Source organism: Scyliorhinus torazame, chromosome 3, assembly GCF_047496885.1.
Source record: "Scyliorhinus torazame isolate Kashiwa2021f chromosome 3, sScyTor2.1, whole genome shotgun sequence".
In the NCBI taxonomy this organism is placed as follows: domain Eukaryota; kingdom Metazoa; phylum Chordata; class Chondrichthyes; order Carcharhiniformes; family Scyliorhinidae; genus Scyliorhinus; species Scyliorhinus torazame.
The window spans coordinates 19,493,371-19,512,572 of NC_092709.1; the positions used below are offsets into that span (position 1 = coordinate 19,493,371).

At 50.6% G+C, this 19,202-nt stretch overlaps 1 protein-coding gene and 1 long non-coding RNA gene across 10 annotated transcripts in view; one reads left to right on the top strand and one right to left on the bottom strand.

Moving 5' to 3' along the window:
- The window catches only part of LOC140408327 (uncharacterized), an 82,951-nt gene extending 66,351 nt beyond the window's left edge, over positions 1-16,600 (bottom strand). Inside the window, exon 1 of the long non-coding RNA XR_011940085.1 lies at positions 16,374-16,600. This is a non-coding gene — a long non-coding RNA (uncharacterized lncRNA). The remainder of the gene's footprint in view (positions 1-16,373) is intronic.
- gstcd (glutathione S-transferase, C-terminal domain containing) overlaps positions 1-19,202 on the top strand; it is a 256,913-nt gene that overhangs the window by 113,763 nt on the left and 123,948 nt on the right. The window lies entirely within an intron of this gene.

Here is a 19,202-nt window from a genome sequence, read left to right on the forward strand (position 1 = left end):
TCCTGCATCACCTGGTGAGTTGCCGAGATCTTCCCCTCTCCAACCCACCCCCCCCGAGAGCACCCTGTCCTGTACCGTGCATGGCGGCAGCAGCAGGAATTCCACCACTTGCCGCCTGGCAAACGCCCTTACCAGTTGATACCTAAAGGTGTTTCCCGGGGGGACCCTGTACTTCTCCTCCAGCTCACCCAGGCTCGCGAACTTCCCATCCACAAACAGGTCCCCCAACCTTCTTATCCCTGCCCTGTGCCACCCCGAAAACCCTCCATCTATTCTCCCTGGGACAAACCGGTGGTTCCCCCGTATTGGGGTCCACACCGAGACCCTCACTTCCCCCCTGTGCCGCCTCCACTGCGCCCAGATTTTGAGGGTAGCCGCCACCACTGGGCTCGTCGTATACCTCATTCGAGGGAGCGGCAGCGGCGCCGTTGCCAGCGCCTCCAGACTCGTACCCTCACAAGATGTCGTCTCTAGCTTCTTCCATGCAGCTCCCTCCCCCTCCGTCACCCACTTGTGCACCATCGCCACATTGGCGGCCCAGTAGTACCCACAGAGGCTGGGCAGTGCCAGCCCCTCCCATCCCTACTCCGCTCCAGGAACACCCTTCTCACCCTCGGAGTCCCTCGCGCCCACTCAAACCCCGTTATGCTCCTGTTGACTCGCCTAAAGAAGGCCTTCGGGATAAGAATGGAGAGGCACTGGAACAGGAACAAAAACCTTGGGAACACCGTCAACTTAACTGACTGCACCCAACCCGCCAGGGACAGCGGCAACGCGTCCCACCTCTTAAACTCCTCCTCCATTTGCTCCACTAGCCTCGTGAAATTAAGTCTATGCAGGGCCCCCCAGCCCCTGGCCACCTGGACCCCCAAATTCCTGAATCTCCCCTCCGCTCTTTTTAGTGGGAGCTCGCCAATCCCCCTCTCCTGGTCCCCTGGGTGAACCACGAACAACTCGCTCTTCCCCATGTTGAGCTTGTACCCTGTGAAATCCCCGAACTCCCTGAGGATCCTCATTATCTCCGGCATTCCCCCCACCGGGTCCGCCACATATAGCAGCAAGTCGTCCACATAGAGCGACACCCTATGCTCCTCCCCACCTCGCACCAACCCCCTTCAGTTCCTCGACTCCCTCAGTGCCATAGCCAGGGGTTCAATCGCCAGTGCGAAGAGCAGGGGGGACAGGGGACACCCCTGCCTCGTCCCTCGATGCAACCGAAAGTACTCAGACCTCCTCTTGTTCGTGGCCACACTCGCTATCGGGACCTCGTACAACAGCCTAACCCACCTGACGAACTCCTCCCCAAACCCGAACCTCTTCACCTCCCACAAGTACCCCCACTCTACCCTATCAAAGGCCTTCTCAGCGTCCATCGCCACCACTATCTCCACCTCCCCCTCCCTCGCCGGCATCATAATAACGTTCAGGAGCCTCCGCACATTCGCGTTCAACTGCCTCCCCTTCACGAACCCCGTCTGATCTTCGTGGATCACCTGCGGCACACAATCCCCAACTCTCGTGGCTAAGACCTTCGCCAGCACCTTGGTATCTACGTTTAACAACGAAATCGGCCTGTAAGACCCACAGTGCAGGGGATCCTTGTCCCGCTTCAGAATCAAGGAGATCAATGCCCGGGACATCGTCGGGGGCAAAGCCCCCCCCTCCCTTGCCTCATTGAAGGTCTGAACCAGCAATGGGCCCAACAGGTCCACATATTTTTTGTAGAATTTGACCGGGAAACCGTCCGGCCCCGGTGCCTTCCCCGCCCGCATGCTCCGTATCCCTTTGGCCAGCTCCTCCAGCCCAATCGGGGCCCCTAATCCCGCCACCAGTCCCTCCTCCACCTTCGGGATCCTCAATTGGTCCAGAAAGCGGCCCACCCCTCCCTCCTCCAGTGGGGGCTCGGACCGATACAGATCCTCATAAAAGTCCCTGAAGACCCCATTGATGCCAACCCCACTCCGCACCACACTCCCTCCCCTATCCTTAACTCCCCTGATCTCCCTAGCTGCGTCCCGCTTCCGAAGCTGATGCGCCAGCATATGACTTGCCTTTTCCCCATATTCATAAATCGCCCCCTGGGCCTTCCTCCACTGCGCCTCCGCCTTCCTGGTGGTCAACAGGTCGAATTCAGCCTGGAGGCTACGCCTCTCCCTCAACAGTTCCTTCTCAGGCACCTCCGCATACCTCCTGTCTACCCTCACCATCTCCCCCACCAGCCTCTCCCTCTCCCTCTGCTCTCTCCTCTCCTTGTGGGCCCTAATGGAGATCAGCTCTCCCCTAACCACCACCTACAGCACCTCCCAGACCATCCCCACAGCGCCTCCCAGACCATCCCCACTCGGACCTCCCCGTTATCATTGGCCTCCAGGTATCTCTCTATGCTTCCTCGGACCCGCTCACTCACCTCCTCATCCGCCAACAGCCCCACCTCCAAGCGTCACAGCGGGCGCTGGCCCCTCTCCTCCCCCAACTCTAGGTCTACCCAATGCGGGGCGTGATCCGAAATGGCTATCGCCGAGTACTCGGTATCCTCTACTCTCGCTATCAGCGCCCTGCTCATAAACTAAAAGTCGATCTGGGAATAGGCCTTATGAACATGCGGGAAGAATGAAAATTCCCTCGCCCCCGGCCTTGCTAATCTCCAAGGGCCCACCCCTCCCATCTGGTCCATAAACCCCCTCAGCATTTTAGCCGCCGCCGGCTTCCTACCCGTCCTAGACCTGGAGCAGTCCAGTGCCGGATCCAACACCGTGTTGAAGTCCCCCCCCACCCCCGATTATCCCCCCCACTTCCAAGTCCGAGATCCGACCCAACATGCGCCGCATAAAACCCGCATCATCCCAGTTTGGGGCATACACATTGACCAGCACCACCCTCTCCCCTTGCAACTTACCACTTACCATTACGTACCTGCCGCCATTGTCTGTCACAATGCTCGACGCCTCGAACAGCACCCTCTTTCCCACCAAGATCGCCACCCCCCGATTTTTGGCATCCAGCCCCGAAGGAAACACCTGACCTATCCACCCCTTCCTCAATCTTACCTGGTCTGCCACCTTCAGGTGTGTCTCCTGGAGCATGACCACATCCGCCTTCAGCCCCTTCAGGTGTGCGAACACCCGGGCCTGCTTGACCAGCCCGTTGAGTCCCCTTACATTCCAGGTTATCAGCCGGATCAGGGGGCTACCCGCCCCCCCTCCCCCGCCGACCAACCATAACCCCTCCTCGGCCAGCCATGCGCCCGCACCCCACGCCCGGCCCGTTCCCCACGGCGGCAGACCCCTGTCCCAACCCCCTCTACTCGCTCCAGCACCCCCTTGACCATACCAGCAGCAACCCGGTCCCCCCACCCCCCCCCCCCCCCCCCCCACCAACCAGCTAGACCCCTCCTAGCTGCTTTGCTCCCCCCATTGCACTCCCGCAAGTCAGCTGACTCCTGCTGACCCCGGCCACTCCCGCCTCTCCTTCGACTCCTCCCATTGTGGGACATTCCCTCCTCCATTACCCATCAGCAGGCTCTCCGCCTCCCCCTTCCATCCCAAGCGCGGGAAACAACCCTCGCTTCCCCGCCCCCTCCAGCCTTCAGCGCGGGAAAAAGCCCACGCTTTCCACCTGCCCGGCCCCGCCACCTCTGACGCAGCTCCTTTTACAGGCCAAGTCCCCTCACCCCCGGCTCGGGTCTCACCCTCCCCGCGGGGTCCCATCCCCCCTACCGGCCATCCACCCCTACTCCATTTACTTGCCCCCCTCCAAGAGCTCACCCGACAGACCCAAGCAAAACAGTGCCCAACCCACCCTAACCACCCTTACCGAACCAAAAAGAAACAAGAGCAAAGAACCCCCCCTCAAAATGTAACACACCAACAGCAATCCCCGAACACCCACCCCGACCCTCAGTTTGTGTCCAGCTTCTCGGCCTGAATAAAGGCCCACGCCTCCTCCGGGGACTCAAAATAATGGTGCCGGTCCTTGTAGGTGACCCACAGTCGCGCCGGCTGCAGCATGCCAAACTTCACCCCCTTCCTGTACAGCACCGTCTTCGCCCGGTTGTACCCGGCCCTCTTCTTCGCCACCTCCACGCTCCAGTCTTGATATATTCAAACCTCAGCGTTCTCCCACCTGCTGCTCCTCTCTTTCTTGGCCCATCTGAGCACGCACTCCCGATCAGCGAACCGATGAAACCACAGCAGCACCGCCTGCGGTGGCTCGTTAGCCGTGGGCCTCCTCGCCAGCACTCTATGGGCCCCTTCCAGCTCCAGGGGCCCCTAAAAGGACCCCGCTCCCATCAGCGAGTTTAACATGGCCCCCACGTCCGACCCCTCCAGCCCCTATGGGGGGGCCCAGGATCTGCAGAATCTTCCGCCTTGACCGATTCTCCATCTCCTCGAACAGTTCCTGCCATTTCTTGTGGAGCGCCTCGTGCACCTTTACCGCAAGGCCCAAGATCTCGTCCTCGTTATCGGAGATCTTTTGTCAGACCTCGTGGATTGCCACCCCCTGGGCCGTCTGGGTCTCCAGCAGCTTATCGATAGAAGCTTTCATCGGCTCCAGCAGGTCCGCTTTGAGCTCCCTGAAGCAGCGCTGGATAACCTGCTGCTCCTGCGCCCACTGCATCCACGCTGCCTGGTCCCCGCCTGCCGTCATCTTGCTCTTCTTCCCTCGCACTTTCTTTGGGTTCACCACCACATTTTTAGTCGCCCTGCACCTGGTCCAAGCCATACACTGTTGGGGGAATGTTGCAGTCTTCTTCCCACACCGGGAAATGTCGAAAAAATGTCTTTGGGGGCCCTGAAGAGAGGCCAAAAGTCTGTTCCAAGCGGGAGCTGCCGAACGTGCGACTTACCTCTGCATAGCCACAGCCAGAAGCTGATCGACTTTATTTCTAATGGATAGAACCCCAGATCAAGTTCTGATGAAAGTTCATCTCGACCTGAAATGTCAACTTCGTTTCACTCCACAGGTGCTGCCTGATGTGCTGAGTATTTCCAGCACTTTTTGTCTCATAACAGATCCATGGTGTGTAGGCCTCAACTCTACTGTCAGTTTCCCTCGATTGGCAGTCAACTCAGCGCTTGAGTCAGAAACATGAGTACGACTTAAGCCAATCACAGACTATGGCCGTTCATTGAGGTACCTTTTCATTTTTAATTTAGCCAAGCGGAGTGGTTACTTAGTGAGGTTTCGGAGGGATATTGGCACCAATGGAACCAAACCTTAGCAAAAGGCATGAATAGAGGTAAAAATGGATCCGTCTGTCAAATTAAAACGGCCGTTGTGCTCTGCCGACAGGACCAGAGAATCCCCCCCCCCCCCCCCGTCATAATATACATCAGTACATTATGGTGCAATCACATACACACACTGATGGACATGCAGTAGGACCAACCAGCATACATAACACCGCAGCCAATCACCAGTGAGAGCACAAGCACTATAAAGACAGGGGACAGGAGAGTTCCCGCTCATTCTAGCAGCAGCCAGCTCAGAGCACAGAGCTCACAGCCTGCATCACAGACATTCACCATGTGCTGAGTGCCTCACCACAACTAGTGATAGGAAAGGGTCCACAGTTAAGCTGGTATTGCTTATACCCACGTTTACAGTATGTTAGCATAGTTGAACAGTTAATAAAATAGCATTACACCACTTCCAGCATTGTTGGCTTGTTTGTGAACCAGAACACCCAACACGACCACCCCCACCCCCCCACCGCCCCACCCCTGCCAGCAAATGACTGGAGAATTCTAGCCTGGATCTCCAGTATCTCCAGTGGTAATTTAGTGGTATTTAACATGGTTAAAGGATGGTCACGACTGGGAGTTAAATATCCGAGGGTATCAAACTTTTCGGAAGGACAGAGTGGATGGTAAGGGAGGTGGTGTAGCTCTGTTATTTAAGGATGACATCCGGGCAACAGTAAGGGATGACATCGGTGCTATGGAGGATAAGGTTGAATCCATTTGGGTGGAAATCAGATATAGTAAGGCGAAAAAGTCACTGATAGGAGTAATCTATAGGCCACCAAATAGTAACATTTATGGTGGGGCAGGCAATAACAAAGAAATAACAGATGCATGTAGAAATGGTACAGCAGTTATCATGGGGGATTTTAATCTACATGCTGATTGGTTTAACCAGGTCGGTCAAGGCAGCCTTGAGGAGGAGTTTATAGAATGTATCCGCGATAGTTTCCTAGAACAGTATGTAATGGAACCTACGAGGGAACAAGCGGTCCTAGATCTGGTCCTGTGTAATGAGACAGGATTGATTCAGGATCTCATAGTTAGGGATCCTCTCGGAAGGAGCGATCACAATATGGTGGAATTTAAAATACAGATGGAGGGTGAGAAGGTAAAATCAAACACTAGTGTTTTGTGCTTAAACAAAGGAGATTACAATGGGATGAGAGAAGAACTAGCTAAGGTAGACTGGGAGCAAAGACTTTATAGTGAAACAGTTGAGGAACAGCGGAGTACCTTCCAAGTGATTTTTCACAGTGCTCAGCAAAGGTTTATACCAACAAAAAGGAAGGACGGTAGTAAGAGGGAAAATCGACCGTGGATATCTGAGGAAATAAGGGAGAGTATCAAATTGAAGGAAAAAACATACAAAGTAGCAAAGATCAGTGGGAGACTAGAGGACTGGGAAATCTTTAGGGGGCAACAGAAAGCTACTAAAAAAGCTATAAAGAAGAGTAAAATAGATTATGAGAGTAAACTTGCTCAGAATATAAAAACAGATAGTAAAAGTTTCTACAAATACATAAAACAAAAAAGAGTGGCTAAGGTAAATATTGGTCCTTTAGAGGATGAGAAGGGAGATTTAATAATGGGAGATGAGGAAATGGTTGAGGAACTGAACAGGTTTTTTGGGTCGGTCTTCACAGTGGAAGACACAAATAACATGCCAGTGACTGATGGAAATGAGGCTATGACAGGTGAGGACCTTGAGAGGATTGTTATCACCAAGGAGGTAGTGATGGGCAAGCTAATGGGGCTAAAGGTAGACAAGTCGCCTGGACCTGATGGAATGCATCCCAGAGTGCTAAAAGAGATGGCTAGGGAAATTGCAAATGCACTAGTGATAATTTACCAAAATTCACTAGACTCTGGGGTGGTCCCGGCGGATTGGAAATTAGCAAACGTGACACCACTGTTTAAAAAAGGAGGTAGGCAGAAAGCGGGTAATTATAGGCCAATGAGCTTAACTTCGGTAGTAGGGAAGATGCTGGAATCTATCATCAAGGAAGAAATAGCGAGGCATCTGGATGGAAATTGTCCCATTGGGGAGAAGCAGCATGGGTTCATAAAAGGCAGGTCGTGCCTAACTAATTTAGTGGAATTTTTTGAGGACATTAACAGTGCGGTAGATAACGGGGAGAAAATGGATGTGGTATATCTGGATTTCCAGAAAGCCATTGACAAGGTGCCACACAAAAGGTTGTTGCATAAGATAAAGATGAATGGCATTAAGGGGAAAGTAGTAGCATGGATAGAGGATTGGTTAATTAATAGAAAGCAAAGAGTGGGGATTAATGGGTGTTTCTCTGGTTGGCAATCAGTAGCTAGTGGTGTCCCTCAGGGATCAGTGTTGGGCCCACAACTGTTCACAATTTACATAGATGATTTGGAGTTGGGGACCAAGGGCAATGTGTCCAAGTTTGCAGACGACACTAAGATAAGTGGTAAAGCAAAAAGTGCAGAGGATACTGGAAGTCTGCAGAGGGATTTGGATAGGCTAAGTGAATGGGCTAGGGTCTGGCAGATGGAATACAATGTTGACAAATGTGAGGTTATCCATTTTGGTAGGAATAACAGCAAAAGGGATTATTATTTAAATGATAAAATATTAAAACATGCTGCTGAGCAGAGAGACCTGGGTGTGCTAGTGCATGAGTCGCAAAAAGTTGGTTTACAGGTGCAACAGGTGATTAAGAAGGCAAATGGAATTTTGTCCTTCATTGCTAGAGGGATGGAGTTTAAGACTAGGGAGGTTATGCTGCAATTGTATAAGGTGTTAGTGAGGCCACACCTGGAGAATTGTGTTCAGTTTTGGTCTCCTTACTTGAGAAAGGACGTACTGGCACTGGAGGGTGTGCAGAGGAGATTCACTAGGTTAATCCCAGAGCTGAAGGGGTTGGATTACGAGGAGAGGTTGAGTAGACTGGGACTGTACTCGTTGGAATTTAGAAGGATGAGGGGGGATCTTATAGAAACATATAAGATTATGAAGGGAATAGATAGGATAGATGCGGGCAGGTTGTTTCCACTGGCGGGTGAAAGCAGAACTAGGGGGCATAGCCTCAAAATAAGGGGAAGTAGACTTAGGACTGAGTTTAGGAGGAACTTCTTCACCCAAAGGATTGTGAATCTATGGAATTCCTTGCCCAGTGAAGCAGTAGAGGCTCCTTCATTAAATGTTTTTAAGATAAAGATAGATAGTTTTTTGAAGAACAAAGGGATTTTAAGGGTTATGGTGTTCGGGCCGGAAAGTGGAGCTGAGCCCACAAAAGATCAGCCATGATCTCATTGAATGGCGGAGCAGGGTCGAGGGGCCAGATGGCCTACTCCTGCTCCTAGTTCTTATGTTCTTATCTGCAGTATTTTGATTTTCGCCGAACAAGAGGGGTTGGGTGCTGCTTGCCTGAAAGGCAGACCTGACAAAACAGCATTTCACTGGGCGATAGGCTTTTGAAGACATTTAATTGCCTTGCACTAACATGCTGCGGCTTATTTCTGGATTTTTAGAGACAACTTTTCTCACAGTAATTATTGTCGCAAGTCGGCTTACGTCGACACTGCAATGAAGTTACTGCAAAATGCCCCGAGTCGCCACATTCCGCTGCCTGTTCGGGTACGCAGAGGGAGAATTCAGAATGTCCAAATTACCTAACAGAATGCATTTCTGCACTTGCGGGAGGAAACCGGAGCACCCGGAGGAAACCCACGCAGACACGGGGAGAACGTGCAGACTCCGCACAGATCGTGACCCAAGTCGGGAATCGAACCTGGGACTGTGAAGCCACAGTGCTACCGTGCCGCCCTGTCACTGCTGGTATGACACAGGAATGTGCTGTGAAAAGAAGTTCTGTTCACAAGCTTTTTCACACGTACTGACGTGAGTGACAGCAGCTGCAATTCTGCCTGTCACAGGTTTTCACACACATCAGATATGCGCAAGAGGATTGGTGGGAAACCTGTACCAACACCTCAGCTGAAACTGTCCTGAGTCAATCTGCATGGGTTGCCAACTCTGGTAAGACATATTCCATGAAGTTTTATCACATGACCATCCCACATCCAATTGCCATGCCTGCTTAAACATGCTATCCTCCCCCACCTCCACTCCTAACTTCAATATTGTTCGACCAAATAACCAAAAGGGTTCAAAGAAAATGCATATAAAGCATGTGCATTATTTATTTGAAAACACCAGTCTGATTTTTCTCCCTCGTTGCTCGCAAGCATTGTCCAGCAGTTTATGTTCGATTCCTGAAGGCTCCAGAAGGGTTGACAACATCGGCCGCATAGCAGTGTGTGTCCACAGCAGTGTCTGAAAGCACCGATCCAACACTGAGGGATTGCCCCGAGCAGTACAGGATTGATCCAATGCTGAAATAGCCTGTGCCAAAAGTCTTCTGCTTACTTCTACATTCTTAGTAACAACCTTCCGAAAGCTGCCACTGCCAGTGGTCTGTGAACGAGTGCTGTGTTTTCTCATCACAGGTGCTGTGGCAAGCGTGACACCAGCAGAATGATTGAAACTATTTCGAGCTTGGCCAGTCCACAAATGCTCTCATGCTCTCTCCCACCTTCACACTTCTCAGTGCTCTACAGAAGAGATGCGTTCGATCAGTTGGGATTAAAGCTGCGAATTTGCTTTGAAGCCAGATTTATTTGTGTCTTCAAATGTCGTGCAAACCTATCTCTGCAGTGACACAAGTGGAATAAAATTCAGGCCTTGGTTGGAAACATGTTTTCAGCTGTTTAGCTTTTCACAGCTTGAATCCGCATCATAAGCCAGGTTTGTAGTACCATGTCATATCTGCTTGACTTGGAGCTGCAATAAGCACCACAAACCCAAACTAAAGTACTGGATTGGTATAATAACAATAATCTTTATCAGTGTCACAAGTAGGCTTTAATTAACGCTGCAATAAAGTTACTGTGAAAATCTCCTAGTCGCCAGATGTTCGGGTACACGGAGGGAAATTCACCTAACAAGCACATCTTTCGGGACTTGTAGGAGACAAACGGAGCACCTGGAGGAAACCCACGCAGACACAGGGAGAACATGCAGACTCCGCACAGACAGTGACCCAAGCGGGAATCCAACCTGGGACCCTGGTGCTGAGAAGCAACAGTGCTAACCATTGTGCTGCTGTGCCGCTCTACTGTGTTACCATGCCACCTTAAAATAGGTTGGTGCTTTCATTTAAGTATTAGTGGATTGCTTGTGTTATTCCCCAGCAGTATACCATGTGGCTATTTCACACTGCTATTCGAAACGATTGTGGCTGATTTTCTACCTTCGCTCCACTTGGTTTGCTCTATCCCCATGTTGAATGATTCTCTTAGTGTTCAATCTGTTGACTTCAGTGACAAAGCAGAATTCAAAACTCTGAGATAATTTCCCATTGCGAGAACCACAGAGGTGAGCATTTGAGCTGTAAGTAGGCAGTGCAAATCCCCAAAGGGTTTTTGTATAGAACTTGATTTTTAATTCTCCTCAAATCAGATGAGAATCACATTTGGTTGTTTCCCGAGCTCCTGTTTCATCTCAGCGAAGGAACATTTGTCAGATTTCTGTTATGCCAATGGGGAGCCAGAGCGTCGATGAAATTTTGATTAAAATGCACCAAGGGAAGTTAACTCATTCATTTGTTTTGGTGATGTTTTCATCGCAAAGTAAGGTAGGCAAGGCAGGCCCTCCTCGAATCAAATGCTATCTGTATAGAGCTAAGGCTATAAATAAGACTTACGGTCACTTGCCTGCACAAGTACCCTCACGAGAATGAATTACAAAAGATTTCTTCTGTCCTGGTATGATAACAGGGGGCTGGTTGATCATGGGGCTGGTTTAGCACAGAGGGCTAAATCGCTGCCTTGTAATGCAGAATACAGCCAGCAGCGCGGGTTCAATTCCCGTACCAGCCTCTCCGAACAGGCGCCGGAATGTGGCGACTAGGGGTTTTTCACAGTAACTTCATTGAAGCCTACTTCTGAAAACAAGTGACTATTATTAGAACCTTATAGAACATAGAACATACAGTGCAGAAGGAGGCCATTTGGCCCATCGAGTCTGCACCGACCCACTTAAGCCCTCACTTCCACCCTATCCCATAACCCAATAATCCCTCCAAACCTTTTTGGACACTAAGGGCAATTTATCATGGCCAATCCACCTGCACGTCTTTGGACTGTGGGAGGAAACTGGAGCACCCGGAGGAAACCCACGCAGACACGGGGAGAGCCACACTTGGAGTATAGTGTTCAATTCTGGTCGCCACACTGCCAGAAGGATGTGGAGGCTTTAGAGAGGGTGCAAAAGAGATTTACCAGAATGTTGCCTGGTATGGAGGAGTGGTTGAATAAACTCGGTTTGTTCTCACTGGAATGACGGAGGTTGAGGGGTGACCTGATAGAGGTCTACAAAATTGTGAGGGGCATAGACAGAGTGGATAGAGGCTTTTCCCCAGGGTAGAGGGGTCAATTACTAGGGGGCATTGGTTTAAGGTGTGAGGGGCAAGGTTTAGAGTAGATGTACGAGGCAGGTTTTTTACACAGAGGGTGTCTGAGGGTGCCTGAAACTCGCTGCCGGAGGAGGTGGTGGAAGCAGGGACGAAAGTGACATTTAAGGGGAATCTTGACAAATACATGAATAGGATGGAAATAGAGGGATACAGACCCAGGAAGTGTGGAAGATTGTAGTTTAGTCGGGCAGCATGGTCGGCACGGGCTTGGAGGGCTGAAGGGCCTGTTCCTGTGCTGTACTTTTCTTTGTACGAAGTCTCACAACACCAGGTTAAAGTCCAACAGGTTTGTTTCGATGTCACTAGCTTTCGGAGCGCTGCTCCTTCCTCAGGTGAATGAAGAGGTCTCTTCATTTCTCTTCAGGTACTTTTCTTTGTTCTTTGTTCTAACACCTAGGCCTCTCAGTTTTCCTGTGTGTGGTAAGTTCAATTTGTTAACAGGATGAGTGAATGACAGGAGCCAGGGAAACAACCTCAACAACACTTAGCTGACAATTTATTCTAGATAAGCCCAAATGAAAACATGGCAACTTCTGTGGCTAATCAGTCAGGTGCACAGTAATGTTTATAAAGTCCATAATGGCTTTGTTGAGACAAGCATTGAATAGTCATTTTATCCCCGTGTTTAGAGTGAACCCATTTTCTGCACTCATCCTTGCTGCTATAATAACTGATCTACATTTCACATCTTTGCACACTACATGATGCTGGGTATAGTTGTGCCAACTCGCAATGCTGATTCACCCCTGTTCGATTTTTCCCTTAAGTTAACTGGATCTGCCTTGGAGCAAAACAACTACTTCAGATATCAGACTTCAGCACTTTGATTATTCTTTTAAAATCTTGCTCCGTTTCATCCCAGGGAAGGGGCAGTCATCAGATTTCTGTTATGCCGATGGGGTAGTGTGGCTATGAAATTCTGATTAAAATACACTGGACCTAGGGAATGCTTTGGTGACGTTTTCAGCACAAGGTAAGGTAGGCAAAACAGTTCCTCCACGAGTGATGCATTGATGCAAATGCACAATAAAAGATAATGGATCCCAAGCTCAGCTCAGGCTTCCCGATTAAGGCATTGTCACACTGAGCTAAGACAAGTGTTTACTGCAAATAGCACAGTAAAGCCTTGAAATAATTGGATATGTCTTTAGATCAGCAAAGTTCGATGCAACATTCTCCTGTACTGTTTTCAGGCAGTTGTGAACCAGTCACGCTGGAATTCGTAATGTAGGAGTATTTCTGGTTTTGTGGAAACAAGGATTGTGGACTTACCTCCGATAAAGGGCCTGCACTTTTTTCATTCAAGGGCAGCGTTTGTTTTGCTGAAAGGTTTGGTGAAATCTGGGGAAGAAAATGACACGTATGCATGTCCATCCAGTATATTTAGGGACACCTGCTTGTCTTCATTCAAAGAGTTGTCAAAGAGTCATCCAGACTCGAGACGTTAGCTCCCTTCTCTCTCCACAGATGCTGTCAGACCTGCTGAGATTGTCCAGTATTTTCTGTTTATGTTCCAGATTCCAGCATTCGCAGTAATTTGCTTTTGTGCTTGTCTTTATTGCCTTCTGCTGTCAGCCATGTGGAGTTAGGACAGTAAAACAGGGGACCCAGAACAAACTCTAGGAGGCAATGCAAACAATCTTGGTCTATCCTCAAGTTGTATCATAAATGTCTGTTGTTATTCATGCAGGATTTGACTGCTGCCCCAGACAAAGAGATCAGCAGTCAGGATCTACCCTTGTGCTACTCTGCACTGCATGCAGCATAATTATGGGTGCGATTCCCGTGCCTCCCCTGCGGCGTGTTTCTCAGCGGCCGGAGGTGGCAGGATCTTCTGGTCCCGCCGCTGCCAGTTGGATTTCTCATTGAATCCACCCCACATCGCTGAGCAACCCGCGGAGTGGATGCACCGTCGGCGGAGGTCAGGAGGATCCCGCCGGCGTGAACAGTCAGGAGATCTCTCCCTATATTTCTACATCCTCCTTTGCCATTACGATGATTAATTTAGAAAAATGAGTCACTCTTTCCCCCCCCCCCCCCTCCGCCCTCCTCAGGGTCACTTTTCACTTGTCAGCAACAGAGAACTTGCATGTACAAACACAGCTACTTACGCATCCTAAAGACATTGCAACATGTTTTACATCCAAAGATTGTTTACTTTACTGCGAATTGGATTTTCAGTGAAAATAAGGGGCGGGCAACTCCAGCGGGAAGGAGTGGCGTGAACCAGTCCGGCGTCGGGCTGCCCCAAAAGGCGCGGAATCCTCCGCACCTTCAGGGTCTAGGCCGGCCCTGGAGTGGTTTGCGCCGCGCCGGCCGGCGGGGAAGGGGCTTTGCGTCACGCCAACTGGTGCCGAAGGGCCTCTGCCGGCTGGCGCGATGTGGCGCGTGCGCGGGAGCACCAGCGTGTGCTGGCGTCATCCCAGCGCATGCGCGGGGGGGGGGGGGGTTCAATCTCAGCGTCAGCCATTGCGGAGGAATAGAGTGCCCCCACGGCGCAGGCCCGCCCGCGGATCGGTGGGCCCCGATCGTGGGGGCACCTCCCGGGTTCAGATCCGCCCGCGCCCCCCCCCCCCCCCCCCCCCCCGTGGACCCCGGAGGCCGCCCGCGCCGCCAGGTCCCGCCGGTAAGGACCTACTTCAATTTACGCCGGCGGGACCAGCAAAAAACGAGAACTTACGGATCTAATGGTTTATTGGTTATGGATAAATGGGAATACTTGTTTTTCCAATAACCTTGGGCACGATTCCCGCCCCCGCCAAATCTCCGACGCAGGAGAATTTGGCAGCCGGCGGGGGCGGGATTCACGCTGCCTCCCGGCGATTGTCTGACCCGGTGGGGGGTTGGAGAATCCCGCCCAAGGTTATTGGAAAAACAAGTATTCCCATTTATCCATATTCAATAAACCATTAGATCCACAAGTTCTCGAACTGCTACTTGTGCAACCATTCTACTTCTTGCCAGAGTCACATTTCCCCTCACAGATTAATTATCCTTCACGCTCCCCCCCCCACCTTGTATTCAGTCTCTCTGACCCTCTTTCCAATTACTCTTTTCCTTCAAAGCCACAGTTTTTGCGAGTATTGTTTGAGGGGTAAATGGGATAATTCCCCTGTTTTTCTTCGATTCGTGCTGTGGGATTGTTTATGTTCGCCAGAGGAGGCTTATGGGACCTCAGTTTAATGTTTCATTCAAAACATGGCATTTCTGGCAAAACAGCACTCCTACAGTACTGCTTGGAGGTGTCAGTACACACTTGGTGCTGACGTAGGGTTGAGCCCATAATCTCCTTACTCATAGAATTTGAAATCATAGAATTTACAGTGCAGAAGGAGGCCATTCGGCCCATCGAGTCTGCACTGGCCCTTGGAAAGAGCACCCCACTTAAGCCCATGTCTCCACCTAACCCCACCTAACATTTTTGGACACTAAAGACAATTTATTATGGTCAATTCACCTAACCTGTACATCATTGGACTGTGGAAGGAAACCGGAGCACCTGGCAGAAACCCACGCTAACACAGATCCTCCGATATGGAGTCCAGTGTTCGCGCCGTCGTGAACGCTGTCGTGTTTCACGACGGCGCGAACAGGGCCCGGCACGCCAACACGACGCTGGAGCGGTTCACGCTGCTCCAGCCTCCTTACACGGCGCCAAATGGGCGCCGTGCCAACCCGCGCATGCGCAGTTGGGCCGCGTCATCCTGTGCATGCAGGGGGAACTTCCTACGCGCGCCGGCCCCAACCCAACATGGGGTCGGTGTTCAGGGGCCGGCCGCGCCGGAAAGTAGGCCCAGGGGGGAAGAGGCCGGCCCGCCGATCGATGGGCCCCGATCGCGGGCCAGACCCTATCGGAGGCCTCCCCCGGTGAAGAAGGCCCCCCCCACAGGCCGCCCCCCCGAGCGTTCCCGCAAGGTTCCCGCCGGCAGTAACCAGGGGTGAATGGTGCCACCGGATCTCTGTCGCCTCGGTGTGGCCGCTCCGATTCCAGTGGCCCGCACCGCGCCAAACACGCCGGCGGAAATGGCGTCGATTCTCCACACCTCGGGGAATCGGGCGCCGGCGTCGGGCCGTCTTGGCGCGCTTGCGGCGATTCTCCGGCCTGGCACGTGGCTCGGAGGATCGCCCCCAGGGAGAATGTGCAAACTCTACACAGACAGTGACCCAAGCCAGGAATCGAACCAGGGCCCCTGGAGCGGTAACACAACTGTGCTAACCACTGTGCTACTGCTGCCAAAATCCCAGGACTCAGGACAACAGCACTATTATTAAGCTGAACGGACACTTGGTAACGGAATCGTACCTGCATTATTATTGAGTAAATAAAATAACTGGGTCACTACGTTCAAACAGCAATTTGATGACAACGTTGACTGGATTGAAGGCAAACCAACCAAATGGCAACGCATACCAGAGCTGCCAATGGCCACATTGCAATAAAAGCAGAATAAGAAGCATTGAAAAGTTTGAGACAGAGCAAAAACAAAGCAAGTTGCTTTTTAAAATTAAAATGTTCAGTTCGTGGAAAAAATCTACATGCTGCAAGTACCTGAATGCTCTGGGCTTCAGGGTTCAATTTCTGTGTAATATTAATATAAGACATTCGTGGGCACCTTACCACCAGTGATTACTTGATGACCAACCCTCCACGTGGGTAGCGTTCTTCGGTCATACATCTTCCTCGACAAAAATTTGGATCTTGGAACCTGGCTGAATGTAACCAGCCATATCCAGCAGAATATCCGACACGTGGCTTTCCAAAATTTGCCCTGATTACCCCTCTCTTTCCGAGAAACCGCACTGTATCAATGAGTAAATCATACTGCTATTGCTTGTGAATCCTAATTGTACTGTCTGCCACAAATTGTCATTCCACCTGCAGCCTGTCAGCAATAAGATGTTAAACAGATGCCTTTTTGCTGACTAGCCTTGTTTATGAGATTAAGAACAGATAAAATTCCTTCAATCTGCCACACTTTACTGAGTGGATATGAACCATTAATCCCTGTCCACGGCTTAATAACCTATACCAAATTGGATGTGAGTGTACAAGGATCATATCTGTACAGTTCTGAGTCTGTGCCCAGGCAGTTTTAACTCTTTATCAAGGTATTTTAGATTTACGTGAAAGGGAATGTCAGTTACGGGCATACATTTCTTGTCGTTACTCACCATTTTCGCCACTTCAATTGCAGTTGTTCTTCCTGAGCAGTTTCTCATCACACTGCGCAAAAGTTAATCCACGGCGAGCGACATGTCTTGAGTCTGTATTACAGAGAATTCTCTGTATCTGGGGCACTGTTGGCAAAGTTGGCATTTATTATGAAATGAAAATCGCTTATTGTCACAAGTAGGCTTCAAATGAAGTTACTGTGAAAAGCCCCTAGTCGCCACATTCCGGCGCCTGTTCGGGGAGGCTGGTACGGGAATTGAACCGTGCTGCTGGCCTGCCTTGGTCTGCTTTAAAAGCCACCTATTTAGCCCTGTGCTAAACCAGCCCCTATATATTATTGAGCCCCTATTATTGAGACATATTGGATTCTCGGGGGGGCTTGGCAGGGTAGATGCTGAGAGGATGTTTCCGCTTGTGGGAGAGTCTAGGACCAGAGGGCATAATCTCAGAGTAAGGGGCTGTTTATTTAGGACAGAAGTGAGGAGGAATTTATTTTCTCAGAAGGTAGTGAATCTGTGGAATTGTTACCGCAGAGAGCTGTAGAGCCTGGTTTTTTAAGTATGTTCAGGGCTGACATAGACAGATTCGTAATCAGGAAGGGAATGAAGGGTTCTGGGGATAAGGCGGGAAAGTGGAGTTGAAGACTATATCAGATCATCCATGATCTCATTGAATGGCGGAGCAGACTCAATGGGCCAAATTGCCTATTTCTGCTCTTATGTCTTACGGCCTTATAGTTTATGGTCTTATTAGCCATGACCAGTTCCCTAATTGCCTTTGCAAAAGTAGTTGTGGGCCTTTTCATTGAATTGTTGCAGCCTGTACTGTGAATCTCTCCCACTACGCTGTTAGGTAGGGAGTTCCGGGATTTTGATTTTCGGCTTTGGCTCGGCAGTACAGAACTCGGGTATCGCTGAAAAAGCAGACGTGCTGTCAAAGCTTTTCGCCTTGCACCCATCAGGACAGATACAAGAACATCAAATTCCAAAGGGAGCAACTATTTATTCTGAATGAGAAATGGGGTGCTGATTGGTTGGCGAGTCGGCTCTATTGGTGGAGACTTTGCCATGGCAAATGCACCGGGGAGATATTGTCCCGATGCTTCTTTTTATTCAGAAAAAGGTGCAATGTTTGGACATATTCCTTCCCCTTCAAAGGATGAGTCCCTGCATGTGTTATTTGTAGCTCGTAGCTTCATGGCAGCTCTGAATTTCTGTGCCTCTGGTTCTTTCCAGGGCTCCTTTCTAGGATTTTGCAGGCGTCTGCTCATAATTGCATCCATGAGGTCACAGATGCGCTCTTTGCTTGGGCAAGGGACTACATTCACCTCGACCTTGACCAAACCAACCAGGATAAAAGATCCATAAGGTTCGGGCAGATAACTGTTTTGCCATAGGTGAAAGGGGCAGCTGATTGCACCCATGTGCCTCTCTGCACCATATGGCACCACACCCACTCCATCAACCGAAACCCAGGAGTGGGGGGTGAGAGGAATCACAACTCGGGGAGCTGATGGTGGGGAGTCCACGAATGCCAGCTGCCCATTCAATGCACGAGGGTGAAGAATGGTCTGTGATGCTCCTCAAGAAGCACTGCTAATGTCTGACTCCTGTCTGTCTGATGGCAGTTCGCAGACTTCCTGCGGCCTGGATCATCTCAGAGTGATGATGTGCAGAGTCAGTCATCTCTCCCGATGCAGGCTCAGGGGATGGGGGTTCGGTTAGAGGATACCCTGTCATTGCAAATGAAACACTTGGACTGAGATGACACCATCACATCAGTGGATGGAGGCACTGTAAGTTTAAGTGCATCCCTACAGTGAGAAACGTCATTCCATTCAGAAATCAGGAGAGATGTGGCAGCCTAAAAATGTCAATGAAATTTGAGATTTAATACAGTTATAAAAACTATTATAACAAACTCCGTGCTCAACAGATCGAAGAGTATAACATCACCCATGCCCACGATGTGCAATAGCAACTTCTTAATCTTCCTCACCCTCCCACTACATCCAAGTGTGTTCCCAGGATCCACATCAGAGGTTGAGGCAGCCTGCTCTCTGCCATGCCCTGTTGCCTGAGATGTCCTTGTCACACATCTTCTGGAGGGCCCTGGACTACTTGCGGGTGGCACAAGTGTTGTTGTGCTACCCTGTGCTGTCCGCTGTGCCAGAGGTGCCCTAGTCTCTAGAAGGGGGGAATCAGATACACTGGACACTCCTGGGGTCTCCTGGTATGGCCCTGGGCAATGCACCAGCAGATCCTCCTCCCTTTG